At 31.0% G+C, this 5,927-nt stretch overlaps 1 protein-coding gene across 4 annotated transcripts in view; it reads left to right on the top strand.

Moving 5' to 3' along the window:
• Positions 1-5,927, top strand: part of LOC117175057 (dopamine receptor 2-like) — a 336,274-nt gene that overhangs the window by 130,010 nt on the left and 200,337 nt on the right. Inside the window, exon 1 of one of the 4 annotated variants that reach the window (XM_033364597.1) lies at positions 363-451. The exons of the other annotated variants lie outside the window; for them this stretch is intronic. The gene's annotated coding sequence lies outside the window, so the exon portion shown is untranslated. Of the gene's footprint in view, positions 1-362; positions 452-5,927 lie in introns of those variants that run through there. 4 annotated transcript variants of the gene reach the window in all.

Here is a 5,927-nt window from a genome sequence, read left to right as displayed (position 1 = left end):
CCAAACAGGACTATTAATATTTGCAGACAAAATACTCACAATCAATTAATATTTATTTTTTAAATAACTTTTTTGTCATATGGTTAGAGTATAGCAGTATGGTACTAGTTAGCCCTGACGCAGAACTGTCGCCCATGGTGAATTTCCTATTGGAATAGTACTGTGCTAATAGCGATATCCAGTGCTGGCCCAACACTGACAGCCCGGTACAAAATAGTGTTATCATCCCAGAGATATGCCATTACAGGTGCTAGCACTGGCAAAAAAATCAAGAGGGCATTTCCATAAGGAACCATGTCTGTATTGCCCTCATGGATTCCACAAGGCATGAGGGTAATCCATGTGGACCCTGACGGGGGCCTCTCCATTTTTCCACACGTGTAACAGAATAATGCTGGGAAATTGCTGTTTTATCAAGGATTTTTCACTTTTGGTTCAGTTTTCAAGTAAGGTAAGGTAATACTGAATTCATTTTACCTAATACAATGGTTTTAACAATTTTGTCATAATTTTTATAAATATTTTCTGAGAATAATGCTAGAAAATTGCAGTTTTATAGAAAAAATCACTTCTTGTCAAACATAAGAGAGAAACATAGTTCAAAAAATCTCTTTCTTTTCCGTGAATATATTTTGTTGGGTGAAAGATTTTGCTCTTGTGTTATACAGCTTATTACTTTAAATAATTTTTTCAAACATATGAAACAATAATAAGTAAAAACAAATAATAAGTGAACCTCAATAACAATAATTTTTCAATTAGTATTGTACTTTTGTAAGTTAATTATTTTAGCTCGTTTCCAATTGCTGAAAAAAATTAATTAAAGAAATAATCTATATTACACAAGAGAAAAATATTAGACCCAGCAAAATATATTCACGAACGAGAAAGAGATTGTTTAAAATATGTTTCTCTCGTTTGTTTATTTATTATTTGTTCATAACTAAAAATTCATCAATTAGTATCTCACTAACATAATTGTAAAAGAGACAAAAAGTTAAGAATTTTAGGAAAAAAACCGCAACTGTCTAGCATTAATATATCTGAAGATATTTGTTAACAATAATATATTTTCTAAAAAGTTGCAACTTTCTACAATCAAGCAAAGCGGATAGTATTATTATTATCATAAGAAATTGTTTGAATACTTGTTGTTGTTAACCTGAATTAATTAATACTTCACTCCAATTAAAAACTGGATAAAAAGTTCAAAAAAAGTAGACATAAACGCAACTATCCTTATCAATATACTAGGCAGTCTGATAAGTCCCTGAAAAATGAAACACGGAGACGTTTTTTTGGCCAAAGTCGGTTTCATTTTTCAACATACTCTCCTTTTAGGTCGATATAGCGAGTCTAACGATTTTCTAACTTTTTGATACCGTCCGAAAAGTACTCGATCGGAAGGTCTCCAAAATACGCCTCAGTTTCAGCTATGAGCTCCTCATTTGAGTAAAAACGCTTATCGGCGAGCCATCTCTTCAGGTTAGGGAACACGTAATAGTCGCTGGGGGTCAGGTCTGGTGAATACGGTGGCTGAGGAACCAATTCGAAGCCGATTTCATGCAATTTTGCTTGTGCAACTAAGCATGAATGAACAGGCGCATTGTCGTGATGATAAAGCGGTTTTTTCTTCTTCAAATGCGGTCGTTTTTCGGCGATTTCGATTTTCAATCGGTCCAATAATGATGAATAGTATGCTCCGTTTATGGTTTTACGTTTTTCAGGATAGTCCAACAATATTATGCCATGTGCATCCCAAAATACGGAGGCCATAACCTGTTCGACCCATTGTTGCGTTTTTGGACGCTTCGGAGCACTTTGGCCCGGTGGAACCCACTGTTTTGCCTGTTGCGTTGACTCAGGAGTGTAGTAGTGGATCTAGGTTTCATCCATGGTTATGAATCGGCGCAAAAACTCGGTCGGCTTCCGCGAAAATAATGCCAAATTCTGCTGGGAAGTTGTCACACGAATTCGTTTTTGGTCCTCTGTGAGCAAACGCGGCACCTATCGCGCGCAGAGCTTCTTCATGCCGAAAACTGAATGCACGACATTGCTCACACGTTTCAATGATATGCCTACAGCATTAGCTACCTCTCTCAATTTCACTTTGGGATCATTCAACATCATATCATTGATTTTTTCGACCTCTTTTGGGCGCCAGATCGTTCAGCATCAACTGTGCTCGTACGGCCACAACGAAACTCGGTAAAACACTTATGAATCGTTCCAATCGACGGTACAGAGAGCGGGTAATACTTATCCAGCTTGGCCTTGGTCTCGGATATCGTTTTCTTGCGAAGATAGTAGTGATTGATCAAAACTCGAAACTCAGATTTTTCCATATAAAAAAAAACTCGGAGGTTAGTCGCTTCTCAGTGCTGTAACTTGTAAATGCGTAAACATAAATGGCTGAAGTTTTGACAGGCGTCATTTGAAGGATCAAGCTCGACGAAAATGGTTCATATTAGTGAATACTAATGCCATCTCTTAGAATTTTCAGGTACTTATCAGACTGCCTAGTAAGATATTCTTAGTGACCCTTGACCTACAAGAAAGGGTCCCCAAGTGTCTGGCGCTGATTTTTATGATATGGCAATATGTTGTAGTACTCAAAGAGATCAGAGACATGACGATATTTTAATCGGCCCATATGCACTTTTAGGGGCAAAAGACACCCCGAAAGTTTACCCCCAGAAATCGTTTTTTAATTACTCACAAACTAATAAAAATATTGAAATAAAACTCACGCCTAAATGTTTGGAACAAAAAGTCTACAAAACTGCCCCATTTTTAATTTTATGGGGAAAAATACTCTGAATGAATTTTCAAAAATAAATTATCCGTATTTCGCGATTAAAAAAAATGTGTACTTACAATTAGGGGTAACTAACCTTTATTATATTCTATTATTAATTTATATTTTATCATATTTCATTATTAATATAGTAATACCCAGCAAGCATCAGGTTAAGGAAATATACCATAATGTAATCGTTTTATAACAACGTTAAGGTTGAACATGCAGTTGATTCAAATGAGAAAACTATTAGAGAGACCTCAAATTTAACATTGAGTTTAACCTTCAAAATTATTTTATGTTTTAATTGATGGGTTTGCGGTTTAGGGGCGTTCAGATTATTGGTTTGAGGTTTTGTGGGCTTGGTATTTATGGATTTAAGGATTCATATCAATAAAAAAAGGCTGCTTAAAATAAAGTAATTTCTATTAATTTATTTTTGATGAGAATTACAATTCTTCAGTTGAAACAATATTTAAAGCTTTATGGCACATAAGTAGACAATGATAATATTCCTCAAAAAAATGTTTTAAACAAAGAGACTTTTTACGCCAAGAACATCGAAAAGCTGCAATATTATTACAACCGTCGAATCCACTATGTGTTCCACAATACTTGAAACTAAAATCGACAGAATTTTCGAAATCATTCGGTTTATTGATAACATAAACACTCTTATACCATGACTATTTTAATTAGTTTTGATATCGTGGATATGAGAACTGGTTAGGTACCAGTGATTGTAACTGTAATATATTATTTCTTACGTGTCAATTTAAGTCTTCGCCCGTTAGTTGGTCTTCTATTTATATCTCGATCCCTATTTGCAAGATATTAGAGAAATTGGCAAATTTTCTACAAAATAGTTAAATTTTTAGAAAACAAATTTTTTCAACTAAATTGATGACTCGTCAACCAAAAAAAAACTAAATTTCTAACAAAGTAGTTCCACTTTCAGCCAGAAAAGATGAAATAAATCGTAAAAATTCTTTGAAATCGCTTGAAATTACTTAAATGAATTGAAAATTCCTTGGAATGTTTTAAAATATCCTAAAATATTTAAAATCCTTTAAAATCTCTCAAAATTTTTTAAAGCTCTTGAAAATTCTTTGCAATTTAAAAAATATCCATTAATATTCCAAATATTTTTTATTTCAAATCTCATTCTTAATCATTGAAATGAATTTAAAATTCCATGGAATCTACTAAAATATCCTTAGATATACAAAATCTTTTAAAATCTCATATTAAATTACTGTAATCAATTGAACATTCCATGACATCTTTTTAAACATTCTTAAATATTTAAAATCCTTTCAAAACTTAAATTTTTTTTTTAAATCTGCAAAGCTCTCGAAAATTGCTTGAAATTTTTCAAATACCTTAAATATTTTGAATCTTCTAAATTTTGTAATAATTGATAGAAATCAATTGAAAATTCCTTGGAAGATATTAAAATATCTTGAAATGTACCAAATCTTTCAAAATATCGTATTAAATTACCGTAAGAAATAAAAAATTCCTTCGAACATTTTAAAATACTCTCAAATATTGCAATTCCTTAAAAATATTTTCACATACCTTGAACTTTTTTTAGGAGATTTTTAAAGTTCTTTGGAATTTTTAGAAATAACACTGCTATATTCTTCAAAATTCTTTGAAATTCCTTAACTTTATAAAAACAAGTTTAAAATACCTTGAAATCTTTTAAAACATCCTTAAATATTTAAAACCTTTTGAAATCCCTTGAAATTTTTTAAACCTCTTGAAAATTCTTTGAAATTTTAAAAATACCCTGAAATATTTTAAAATCTCATTCTAAATTATTATAATGAATAAAAATTCCTTCGAATCTTTTAAAATTCTCTCAAATTTTTCCAGTCCCTTAAAGTCTTTTGAAATACCTAAAACTTTTTCTCAATGGTTCTACGGTACTTTGGAATATTTTAAAATAACCCTTCTAAAATTATTTAATTCTTGAAATTCCTAAAAATGACAAAAATAAGTGGAAAACTCATTGACACCTTTTAAACCATCCTCAAATATTTAAAGTCTTTTAAAATCTTTGGAAATTGCTTGAAATTTCTTAAAGCTTTTGAAAATATTTTGAAATTTTTAAAATACCCTGAAATATTTCAAATCTTTTAACATCTCATATGTAATTTTTTAGAATCTTTTAAATACCTAGAACTTTTTTTTAATGGTTCTAAAATACTTTGAAATGTTTTAGAATAACCCTTAAATTTCTTTTTTCAATTCTTTGAAATTCCTTTAAGTTATGAAAATAAATTTAAAATTTCTTGACATCTTTTAAAAAGTCCTCAAATAATTAAAACTCCTTAAAAATCTTTTGAAATCTCTTCAAAATTTTTCAAAGCTCTTTAAAATAGCTTACAAATTTAAAAATACCTTAAAATATTTCAAATCCTTTAAAATCTCATATTAAATTACTGAAATGAATTCAAATTCCTTGGAAATTTTAAAATTCTCTGAAGTGTTTTAAATGCTTCAAAGTCTTTTGAAATACCCAGAACTTTTTAAACAGATTTTTAAGTACTTAAAATTTTTTTTAAATAACCGTTCAAAAATTTTTCAAAGTTTTCTGAATTTCAATCGGAAACTTCTTAAAATTTCAAAATATTAAAAAATTATTTCAATATTTACAGATGTTCCAAAAGGTTGATGCAAACTCCTGCTAAAAGCAAGAATCCAACGACCAAATTTGGACCACGACGAATAAACAAAAACAAAAAATTCTATTGTAATCAGAAACAAAAAATTTCGGATCTTCCATATCGAGTCGAGTAACTTGCTTCGTTTCTAAATTGAGTAGCTTTTGAGAATTTTAAAGTTTTAGAACGTTGTGTGCTAATAGAGCAGGACGTGTAGTTCTTAAGCGATTTTTGTGCGAGTGCAAGGAAGAACCCCTTTCTGGTTTTAAAACTTTTTCTTTATAAAACTAGTGAAGTATAGATTGACTTCTGGATCACCAAGTTTTCTGTGACTTTCCCTCGCCCCACATATCCCTCCTTGGCTATGATGTTTTTGTCAGCTGGTGCCGAAAATTCGATAACGAACATGGTTCGCTTCTCGAAGTCAAGAAGAACCATGTCAGGCCTCGAGTGAG

The sequence above is a fragment of the Belonocnema kinseyi genome, chromosome 6, assembly GCF_010883055.1.
Source record: "Belonocnema kinseyi isolate 2016_QV_RU_SX_M_011 chromosome 6, B_treatae_v1, whole genome shotgun sequence".
NCBI classification, from domain to species: Eukaryota; Metazoa; Arthropoda; class Insecta; order Hymenoptera; family Cynipidae; genus Belonocnema; species Belonocnema kinseyi.
The sequence above is the reverse complement of the archived record's forward strand: the minus strand, read 5'-3'. Positions and strand labels throughout refer to the sequence as shown.